Source organism: Lepus europaeus, chromosome 1, assembly GCF_033115175.1.
Source record: "Lepus europaeus isolate LE1 chromosome 1, mLepTim1.pri, whole genome shotgun sequence".
Lineage (NCBI taxonomy): Eukaryota > Metazoa > Chordata > Mammalia > Lagomorpha > Leporidae > Lepus > Lepus europaeus.
Genome location: NC_084827.1, coordinates 132,966,873 through 132,979,315, shown reverse-complemented (window position 1 = coordinate 132,979,315; position 12,443 = coordinate 132,966,873). Strand labels below are relative to the sequence as shown.

Here is a 12,443-nt window from a genome sequence, read left to right as displayed (position 1 = left end):
CAGGATATCAACTTTAGTATACAACCTCTGATCTTATCCAGATTTTCCCAGTTTTATTAGTACTTAATCTGTGTGTGTGTGTGTAACTCTGCCTTTCAAATCAATCAATCAATAAATCTCTTTTGTTTTTAAATTGAGTTTTCTTCTCCCTTCTAGAACTAAACTATTGAAAATGACTTGTAGCAACCATAAATCCTGGTGTGGATCTTGTTTGTGGGTAATGAATGAGAAAATAGCCCACTGTTTTGTGGTACTGTAGGCTACATATCTTCATTCAAGCTCCACTCTTATCCTCAAATGCTCATTAAGGATACAATATGAATAGGAGCAACATTCCTCCAGACTAAAGAGAGAAAGAAATTTTAGACAAATAGACAAAGGAACTAACTTTTATGGCTTGCAGGCTGAATAAAATGTTCTACCAATTTTCCTCATCAACTTCTAATTTTCACAACCGAACATCTTTTTTTTTTTTTTTTTTTTTTTTTTGACAGGTAGCGTTAGACAGTGAGAGAGAGAGAAAGGTCTTCCTTCCATTGGTTCACCCCCCAAATGGCCGCTATGGTCAGTGTGCTGCGCCAATCCGAAACCAGGAGCCAGGTGCTTCCTCCTGGTCTCCCATGCAGGTGCAGGGCCCAAGCACTTGAGCCATCCTCCACTGCCTTCCCGGGCCACAGCAGAGAGCTGGAGTGGAAGAGGAGCAACTGGGACAGAATTCGGCACCCCAATTGGGACTAGAACCTGGGGTGCCGGCACCTCAGGTGGAAGATCAGCCAAGTGAGCTGCGGCGCCGGCCTACAACCAAACATCTTAAACGAGCTGATCCTATTTTTTATTCCTTTGCAGTCTTTGACCCAGCTCTTGTCCCCGTCTACCTATTCTTGCTAACGACTTCCATGTCAGTCAACACAGTGAGCCCCTTTTCCAGTCTTTCTTTTTGCTTGCTCAGGAGCATTTTGTTCTGTGACTCCATACCCTCCCAATGCTCCTGTAACTTTCCTACATCATAGTTTTAGACTTGTCTTCCTCCACTGAAACCTAGGGTTGAGCCTCTCAAGACTTGTTCCTAAAGCTTTTCTCGCTATCTACATCCATCTATAGGAGGTCACCCATGCCTCTTGTGAAGCTATCGCATTCTCCATGGAATCAAACTTACCATACTAATCAAACTTACTGTTCCGTTTTGCTCCCCTGTTTCTGATCCTCAGGAAAGACCCAATTCTTTTAGATAGACTGACTCCTCCCTGCCTCTCCTACCACTGCCAGGCTTGGGCTTTGTTGGCACACCCATCTCCCAGGACCTTTTGTCTCAGGGCCTTTGCTAAGGCAGTTCTCTCTCCCTGTCAATCACACTCCATTAGTTATCGTCTACCTATCCTTCATGTTAGGGTCTTAATGTTACTTTCTGGGGACTGCTTCCTGACAACACCGCAAGTAGATGAAATCTTCCTCTCACAAGCCTCAGGGCCTCCTGAACTCGTCACTGTTTTTATGTATCTGGGTGATTATTTGATTAATGTGTTTCTTGTACTAACAAGCTCCGCAAGACAAGGTTCCTGCATGTTGTCCTCTCTGCATCTCCAGAATCTAAAACAGAGAATGAGCGAAGGAACCAACTAGACACAGTGTTCAAGAGCCTGAACATTTTCTCCTCATGCTCTCAGATCCCCATAGAATAAGTTTCCCACAGTTAGAGGGCACAGGGATCTTGAAGTAGGGACAATGCCTCGAAAGTGGACATGGATTGTGATGGTCTTGTTGTGGGAAGGTAGGTGGCTGGGGAAGAGGAGCTGAGGGCTGACAACTCCGTGTTAACTGGACCTGGACAGCTCATCGCCAACTGGTGCAACAGTGCTAGAGATTGACAGCTCCAGCCACACTCCTGTTGACAGCTCCTTGCTGACCCATGCAGGTCAGGCAATTCAGCTGCAATTGGCCCATAGGACAGCCTGGTCTGGTTCGCATGACAAGCCCCCTTCTATGCACAATCCACTCCTCCCTTTCCTTGCACTGTGAGGGCCCACCTCCCATGCACCAGTCAGCCTCTTCCCCTTTTGGAATAACAGAAACCACAAATTCCACGACATGGCAAACTTGGATCTAGAGTTAGCTAAGCTAGAAACATCCAACATGGCTGCAGGATCTCCCGACTCCCACCCCAAACTGGTGGCCACATTAATATAAAGGCATTCTGGTTTCAGAGAAGTTAGACTGGGAAAATCTCATTTATAGAATAGAGGAAGTCTGGTAGCTCATTCTCTGTGGCAGATTAGTTTTCTGGTTTACCATAGTCAGACTGAATCATTGGAGGAAGGCACATCAAAGAAATTGTGTTTACTAAATATCTCAGTTCAGGGAGCTTCAGGCCTGTGAATTTCAAAACAGCTTGCCAACATCTCATGAGAATGCTCAGCTAAAGAGATTTTTTGAAAGATAAAGCTTTATATCATGCATAATTGCTGGTAACTAGATAATTCTTTTTTTAAAGATTTGTTTATTTATTTGAAAGGCAGAGTTACAGAGAGAGAGAGAGAAAGAGAGAGAGAGAGAGAGAGAGAATCTTCCATCTGCTAGTTTGCTCCCCAAATGGTCACAAAGCTGGAGCAAGGTCGATCCAATGTCAGGAGCCAGGAGCTTCTCCTGGGTCTCTCATGGGGATGGGGGGGGGGGGTCCAAGGTCTTGGACCATTCTCCATTACTTTCTCAGGCCATTAGCAAGGAGCTAGATTGAAAGTGGAGTAGCTGGAACTTGAACCAGTGCCCATACAGGATGCCAGTTTTACCTACTACTTCACAGTGCCAGCCCCTGGATAATTCTTTAATAAGACATCCTCATACATTTTAATTTCTCCCTTAAATATGAATGCAGGAATAATCAAGCAACAACCTTTGTATTTAGTTTGATTTTTTAAAACAATAATGCACTTCTTAAACATCCACATGAGCTAATGTAATTCAGACAGATGGCATGAACATAAACTCATAAAAAGCAGAGACAAATGCTTTTTCTAGGATAATTCTGAGTTAAAACTGCCACAAATATCTTGAACTGGGTCAAGCCTAGTTCAGCTATTTAAAAGAACTTCATAATTGATACCACTTGTAATTGTAGGATCTACATTTAGATCTACATAAATGTAAACTATGTATTAGTTAATTTGTACTGAAATGGCATTTATAAAATCTGTAACATTTATAATCAGAAGAAAGATTACTATAAGAACTTACATGTATTTGATTTTGTAGGTTGAAAAATAATCACCTTCCATTTTATAAACTGGTTAGAGTGGAGTGTGTTTTTAAAGAGATAACCTGCTAAAACTCGTTGTGGAGACAGACTCTTTCAGAGTTGGTGGAGAATCTAGTGTAGATTGTACAAATGGCATTGTCTCATGTACAAGTTTAAATGCTTTGAAACTGCTCTTCTATTCTCAATGTGGGATGAGATGTTTGTATTACTAAAAAGGTCAGAAGTATAAAATGTAGAGGGTTTTTATAAATAGCTATGGCTACGAAAATTATAAGAAAGCAAATGTGATAGTTTTAGTTCAGAATCATCCTAGAAAGATCGTTAGTTTCTACTTTCTATAAATTCCTTTTTAATTAACTCTTGCATAAAAATCTTTCTTGAAAGTGGTTTAGAGAAATCATGCCCTTTAATAGTACTTCTGAATATAGATTTCATTATTTGAGTGGCAGACAATTGTAAAGAGAATTTACACTGATGAATTTTTATTTTAAAAAGCCACAATTGGGGCCAATTGGGGCATGATGGGTTAAGCAGCAACCTGTGACACCAGCATCCTATATGGATGCCAGTTTGAGTTCCAGCTGCTCCACTTCCCATCCAGCTAAGGTACCTAACAAAGCAGTGGAAGGTGACCCAAGTTCTTGGGCCCCTGCACCCTTGTGGCAGACCCAGAAGAAGCTCCTGGCTCCTGGCTTAGGACTGGCACAACCCCAGCCATTGCAACCATTTGGGGAGTAAACCAGCAGATGGAAGGTTTCTCTCTCTCTCTCTTTCTGTAATTATGCCTTTCAAAAAAAAAAAAAAAGAGAGAGAGAGAGAGAGAGAGAGAGAGAGAGAGAAGCCACCATGTACAATCTGTGGTATGTGTGCATCAAATGGTGAAAATATCAAGATAGAAGTCTTTTGATTACTGTTAAATTACTAAAAAGTCAAACAATTGTTTTATTGCTTTTATAATTTACCCTTAATTGGAAAATGGTCAAATACTAGAACCATATCTAGAATCTAATCTATGTCTGGGTTAGACATAGTTGAACTATTTTTCAAAAAGAACTCTACAATTGATACAGATATCTTTGGATCCATTTTTAGATATTCAGAAATGAATTCTTGCCATGAGTGAAATCACAGAGTTGGTTTGGAAGCTTCCTGTTGCATTCCTGAGAGAGATGGGAATAATGTGTGTCTTAACATGAGATAATGGATAGTAAGAATAGAAATGATTCTATTAAATGGTAATTTAAGGTCTTTTTGGCAGAAAGAGACACAGAATAGTACAGAAAAGTTTAAGAAATTATAAAACCTTTTGTTTTACGTAAGCCTGGAAATTACGTCACAGTGCCAGCCCCTGGATAATTCTTTTGTGCAGGCATTCTTAAATGCTTCTATGATGAAAAAACTACCTTCAAAGATCTTCGCCTCTTTTTCATCTTCTGAGTTTTCTAGCAAAGATCTCAAGCTTGGTACTTTTACAAATGTGTATTTGTTAACTTCATCTGATGACACAATGTGTCCTGAATTCAGCTAAGAAAATTTCCTTTAAGTATGTCTGCATACTCTTCCCCTTTCTATAGCACTCTCCTTCCATCACCACACATTAATCTCAACAGGGCTAATCATTTTCTAGGGACATTTCCTCTCATTGATGACATTACTAAATGATGAATTAATCCACTCACATAATCTTGCTGATGTTCCTTGGGAATTGTGGCTATTCTGGCAGGCAAGCAACAAGAAAGACCTTGTGGCTTCCCTTACATACCAGGTGCAGACTTTGTCTCTTGGACTGAGAAACTTGTTAGTTAGAGGAACAAGTACTTGCATTTAACCTTATTTAAATGAGCCACCAGGAAGCACTTGCTATTTATTTCATAATCCATTATCCTTATTTCCCTATCTCCATCTTGTACCATATGGTTTGGCAAAACTTACCTACAAGTGAAAACACTATCAGCACATATAACTTTGCCTCCATATGAAAATATTGGTCTTTCTGCATCATTATATTGACTCCTTCATAGAGACAGCAACATTTCAGAAAAAAACAATTGTGTTAATGAGCATTTGTCCACACAATAAAATACTATGGGGAAGAGTTCAAAAATTTATGGACAATGGAATTAAAAGGTAAATTGTTTTCTCAAAATGCTTATTTATTTGTATCTACTTGAAAGGCAGAACAACAAAGAGAGAGGGTGGGGAGGAAGAGAGAGAGAGAGAGGTCTTTCACTTTTTGGATCACTCCCCAAATGCCCACAACAGCCAGGACAGGAGTAGGCTGAAGCCAGGAGCCCAGAACTCAATTTAGGTATTCAAAGTGGGGTGGGCTGGAGCCCAAGCACTTGAGCCATCATCAGCTGCCTCCTATGTACATTAGCAAGAAGATGGATTGGAAGCAGAGTAACCTGGACCCAAACCAGCACTCTTCTATGGGATGCAGGCATTCCAAATTGTAGCTTACCCTGTTGCACCACAATGCTCACCCTGATAAGTTTGTTTTGATTCAAAAAATTGAAATCCATGCATATGAGTGGTCTTCAAAAAGTCCATGAAACATGAGTATTATGAAAAAAATCACATTTTTCAATTTTTGTGCATTAAAATAAGCTTGTAATTGCTTTTTTTTTGGACAGGCAGAAAGAGACAGTGAGAGAGAGAGATTTTAATTGGTTTTTAGCATAGACTTCTTGAAGTTCTCTTATTTTGCCTTTCCTTACAAATAGGATGTTGCTGACTTCTTGACAGTGGACCAGACACTGAGATTTGCTTTCCCATTAAGGATGGTGGATTTGAACAGATCTACCCACACTTGTTTGCTTCATTGCTGGTGACCTTTCAATCAAGTTGAGAGACAATGGTAGGGGGTTAGGAATGTCAGTTGCTTCTGGGGTCTTTCATGTTGTTCAGGTCTGCTCTTGTCTATGAAGTAAAACAGCAGATTCTTAATTGTTGCTTTTAGGAAATCTTCATAGAATCATTTACGGATGATTCAGAACCAATCACACCTGTATCACAGGGATGCAGGAACTGACCACACTCCTCATCATGGGCAAAATTTTATTACTTTCTGCATCTTATGATTCTGTTCTTGTTTTATTTCTACCAGGAGAATACTGTGGCAAGAGCTTTACTTTGTTTTGTGTAGAAGAGTATACTTGAAGGTGAGGCCTACTTCAGATACAGAGAGTGAATGTTGAGACAGAGGACCAACAATCCTTTTTGATTCTACAGTCAGTGGATGTGTTTCCTACTGAAGTTAAAATAAATGTTTGCTGCTAGTACCCCGTATCAGAACCAGTCAAAGCTTGTCTACTGAATGCTTAGTCAATGAAGTACACATATTGTTGGAAAAGGTCATCATGATTCAGGTTAACAGTAGATTAATTTTGGTGGCCTGGATTGGAAGCCCAATTACCATTCTTTCATCTGAGTTTTCCCTTTGAAACAGTTAACACCCAATCTAATGCTTTTCAGTCAGAAACTAAAAGCAACATATATTCATATATATACATATACAGCAGAGAGGCAAGGAACAATAAAAATGAGCCCAATATATGAATAAACAGAATTTATACTGCATGTAAAAATGACTTCGAGGGATGGGGTAAGGAAATGTGTTTATGGGTTTGCTGGGTTAAGCATGATAAGATAATTCTGGATACGCTTTGAGGGGAGAACTTGACTGAGCAGTGACTTAGAAAAGCTATAAGACTAACACAGAAAGCATCATTTCCCAATGCTTCAGTTTCTGAGACCTGGGTTCAAACTTGAAAAAATTTTTCCTGCCCTTAGATTCATTTTCTTATCTGTTAATTGATTGGAGTCCATTGTTAGTAATTCAGTCAATTTGCCAAAATGCCACAGGCAACACTTCTATGGTTCCCTGCTGACAACCTTGGGCCTGGATGATATCTAATTGCATGGTCTGAATTTTCTTTCAAAAGACATTGTTCTCTTTACCTGCCTATGAAAATTTAGTAATTTCTTCTTGCTTTCCTAACAGAAAAGCTGCTTTAGCATGTGAATTTTCCGTAAATGAACTCTTCATGCACAGCTTTATATTGGTGCAAAAACTCTTCTAGTTACTTGTAGTCACAAATTCCAGCCACAGGGCCAACAGTTTAGGATTGAATTACAGTGCCCTCTAGCCTGTGTGCCTGCATAGCCAGAGGCTGGACTCTAGGATTCTGTTGCATCAGACCTCATAAGGTGAAGATTTTCTTCATATAACATTTTAAAAATCATTTGTTTATGTAATTTATAGACTTCAGAAGTGTCACTTCTTCTTCAAGTTAAAGGAAACCATTATTCATTTTTAGGGAAGCATAACAGCACACTCAAGAACTCCTCTATTCCACTAATTTAACATTCTTTGTTAGTTTTTTCTTTTAATTTAAAATTTTTTATTTATATAAGGTGAACAAATTTCATGTATTTCATATAGACAGACAGAACAGCATTATGACATTCCCACACTATCCTCCCTCCAGCCCATGCTCCCACCCTACCTCCTCCTTGCTATATTTATTCTTTCATTTTTTACAATGATATACTTTCAGTTTGTTTTATAATCACAAGGTTAACCCTCCACCAAATAAGGTATTCAACAAGTAGTAAGTAGCAAAAACCACCCTGTAAGTGATAATCAAATCTCATAATGTTAATTTCACTCATTTATGTTACACATTTTTGTGGTTTCTATATTAATTACCACAAATTAGGAAAATATATATTTGTCTTTTGGCTTATTTCACCAAGCATAATTGTTTGCAGTTGCACTCATTTTCTTTCAAAAGACAATATTCCATTCTTTTTTATGGCTGAGTAGTATTCCACAGTGTGTGTGTGTGTGTGTGTGTGTATAAACGCACACCACATGTTGTTTATCCAGTCATCAATTGATGGATATCTTTGTTGAATCCATATCTTACTTATTGTGAACTGAGCTGCTGTAAAGATGGGCATGGTGGTACAGATAACTCTTTCATATACTGATTTCATTATCTTTGGGTAAATTCCCAGAAGTGGGATGGTTGGGTCATATGGCAGCTCTATTTTCAGATTTCTGAGAAATCTCCATACTGTCTTCCATAGTGGTTATATAAGTTTACATTCCCACCAACAGCAGATTAGGATAGCTTTTCCCCCAGATCTCTGCCAGCATTTATTATTTTTTTTTTATTTTTGGATGATACCCATTCTAATTGGGCTGGAGAAAAACCTCATTTTGGTTTTTAATTTGCATTTCCATGATGTCTAGTGATCCTGAGTATTTTTCCATGTGTCTGTTGTATCCTTTGAAAAATACCTGTTCATATCCTTTGCCCATTTCTTAACTGGATTGTTTGTTTTGTTGTTGTTGAGTTTCTTGAGCTCTTTATAGATCCTGGATATTAATCCTTTATCAATTGTGTAGTAGGCAAATATTTTCTCCCTTTCTTTGGTTGCCTCTTCACTCTATTGAGTGTTCCCCTTCCTGTGCAGAAGTTTTTTTAGCTTGATGTAATCCCATTTGTTTATTTTTGCCTTTACTGCCTGTGCTTCTGGATCTTTTCCAAAAAGTCTTTGCCAATATTAAGTCTTGCAGAGCTTCCCTGAAGTTCTCCTCTAGTAATTTGATGATACCAGGTGGTAGATTTAGATCCTTGATCCCATTTGAGATGATTTTTGTGTAAGGTGTAAGGTAGAGGTTGTGTTTCATATTTCTGAATGTATAGATCCAATTTTCCCAGCACCATTTGATGACAAGACTTTCTTACCTCCAGTGATTGAAGTTAGCTCATTTGTCAAAGATTAGTTGGATGTAGATACACAGATTAATTTCTGGTGTTTCTATTGTGTTCCATTGATTCACATGTCTATTTTTTGTGCCAATACCAGGTTGTTTTGATTATAACTTCCCTGTAGTATGTCTTAAAATCTAGTATTGTGATGCCTCCAGCTTTATTTTTGTTGTTTAATATTGTTTTGCTATTTGGGGTCTTTTGTATTTCCATATGAATTTTAGCATTGTTTTTTCTTGATGTGAGAAGAATGTCATTGGTATTTTGATTGGGATTGTATTGAATCTATAAATTGCCTTGGGTAGCATAGACATTTTTATATTATTCCAATCTTCAAACATGGAAGATTTTTTACATTTTTGTGTGTCTTTTTTTTCTTTCCTTAATGTTTTGTAATTATCATTGTAGAGATCTTTCATATCATTGGTTACATTTATTCCAATGTATTTATCTTTTTTGTAGTTATTGTGAATTTGATCTTCTAAGTTCTTTCTTAGCCATGGCATTGACTGTATATACAAAGGCTATTGATATTTCTGTGTTGATTTTATAACCTGCAACTTTACTAAACTCTTTTAGGAGTTCCAATAGTCTCCTAGAGGAACCTTTTGGTTTCCCTATATATAGGATCATTTAATCTACAAACAGGGATAATTAGATTTTATCCTTTCACATTTGTATCCCTTTGATTTATTTTTCTTGTCTAATGGCTCTGGCTAAAACTTCCAGGTCTATATTGAACAGCCATGGTGAAAGTGGGCATCCTTATCTGGTTTAGGATCTTACTGCAAATATTTCCAACTTTTCATTACTCAATATGATACTGTGGGTTTGTTATGTATTTCCTTGATTGTGTTGAAGAATGTTCCTTCAATACTTAATTTGCTTAAGGTTTTTATCCTGAAAGAAAGTTGTATATTCTAAAATGCTTTCTCTGCATCTATTGAGATAATCACATGGTTTTTATTCTTCAATCTGTTTATGTGATGTATCGCATTTATTGATTTGTGCATGTTGAACCATCCTTGCATATCAGGAATAAATTCCACTTGGTTTGGGTGAATGATCTTTCTAATGAGGTGTTAGATTCCATTAGCTAGTATTTTGTTAAAGATTTTTGCTTCTATGTTCACCAGGGATATTGGTTTATGGTTTTCTTCCTTTGTTGTATCTTTTTCTGTTTTGGAAATTAAGGTGATGCTAGCCTCATAGAAGGAGTTTGGGAGGATTCCCTCCATTTCAATTGTTTTGAATAGTTTGAGAAGAATTGGAGTTAGTTGTTCGTCAAAAGTTTTGTAGAATTCAGCAGTGAAGCCATCCAGCCCTGGGCTGTTCTTTGTTGGGAGGGTCTTTATTAGTGATTAAATCTCTGTCTTGGTTATTGATCTATTTATGTTTTCTATCACTTTGTGACTCAATTTAGGTAGATTGTAAGTGTCCAGAAATCTATGCATTACTTCTAGATTTTCCAATTTGTTGGCATGAATCTGTAGTAATTCCTGATGATTCTTTTTATTTCTGTGGTATCTGTTGTTATATCTCCTTTTCCATTTCTTATTGTATTGATTTGGATCTTCTCTCTCTTTTTTGTTTATTTGGGCTAATGGTGTATCAATTTTGTTTATTTTTTCAAAAACCCAGCTCTTCACTGATCTTTTGTATCTTTGTTTTGTTTATTTTTCTATAATTTTTAAATAAATATGTATTTATTTATTTGAAAGGCAGAGTTACAGAGAGGCAGAGGCACAGAAAGAGAGGTCTTCCATTTGCTGGTTCATTCCCCAAATGGCAACAATGGCCGGAACTGAGGAGATCCAAAGCCAGGAGCCAGGAGCCTCCTCCGCTCACCCACACAGGTGCAGGGGCCCAAGGATTTAGGCCATACTTTACTGCTTTCCCAAGGTATAGCAGAGAGCTAGGTCAGAAGTGAAGTATCTGGGACATGAACCAGCACCCATATGGGATGCCAACATTGCAGGTGGCAGTCCTACCCACCAGACCACAGCGCCAGCCCCTCTAATTTTAATTATTTATATCCTCCTACTAAATTTGGGTTTGTTTTGTTTTCATTTTTCTAGATCCTTGACATGCATTGATAGATAATTTATTGGATGCATTTCCAATTTCTCAAAGTAGGCACTAATTGCTATAAACTTCCCTTTCAACACTGCTTTTGCTGTGTCACATTTTGATATGTTGTATTGTCATCTTCATTCATTTCCATTAATTTTTTTGTTTTCCTTTTGATTTTTCTATGACACACTGCTCATTCAGGAGTGTGGTATTCAGACTCCATGTGTTTTCATATTTTCTAGAGTTTCTTAAGTTGTTAATTTCCAGCTTCATTCCATTGTGGTCAGAAAAGATACATGGTATGACTTCAGTTTTTTTGAATTTGCTGAGACTTGCTTTATGGCCTAATATATGGTGTATAATAGATAAAGGTCTGTACAGTGATGAAAAGAACGTGTATTCTGCAATTGTTCTGTACATATCAATTAGGTCCATTTGGTCCATAGTGTAGATTAGCTCTGTTGTTTCTTTGTTCATTTTCTGTATAGATGATTTGTCCACTGATGAAAGTGGGGTGTTGAAGTCCCCCATTATTATTGTATTGTTGAGTCTAGATCTCTCTTTGGATCCATTAATATTTGGAAACAGTAGAGCTGCACATGAGTTTGAAGAACCATGGTCTGCAGAAGGACAATCACTTATTGGGCACTGACAGGCTTCTAAAGTCCATTTTCCACCTCAAGATCCTTATGTATGTCCTGGGGAACCAGCAGTGTTGTAATGAGTCCACATCTGCAGATATCCCTCACATGGTGCTGAAGAAATCCAACAGGAGCAAGTAGCCAGCCAAGAAGTATGATGGCTTTTTAGGTTCAGAGTCTCTGTTCAAGCAGATTACAGAAATCCTGGGCCCAGGGCCAAATAAGGCTAGCAGTTTCCTTCCCTAATAAAATACAATAAAAATATGGTGGTCAAAGTTGAAGTCTACAATCAAATTCCTGATGAAGAAGGCATCATGTCTGGCTGTGACTGAAGATGACAGATGATGAGCTTGCATACTACATCCACCTGGCTGTCAACTTGCTGGTGTCATTGCTCAAGAAGAACTGGCAGAATACTCAGCCTTTATGCATCAAGAGCACAATGGGCAAGCCCCAGTGAATGAGCCTTAATGCAGGTAATAGTGGCGGACATTATGGTGCAATGAATTAAGCTGCCTTTTGATGGGTACCTGCATCCGATATTGGAATATCAGATTGAATCTTTGCTAGTCTATTTCCAATCCAGTTTGCTGTTCACTGCTCTGATAGCCCAAATACTTGGGCCCTTGCAACTTATGTAAAAGACCAAGATGGAGTTTCTGCCTCCAACTTCAGCCTTGCTCAGCCTTGGCTATT

At 38.2% G+C, this 12,443-nt stretch overlaps 1 pseudogene; it reads left to right on the top strand.

Annotated features, from left to right (window-relative positions):
* Window positions 1–1,739: 1,739 nt before the first annotated feature.
* On the top strand, window positions 1,740–12,207 carry LOC133763231 (large ribosomal subunit protein uL1-like; annotated as a pseudogene).
* The last annotated feature ends 236 nt before the right edge of the window (window positions 12,208–12,443 follow it).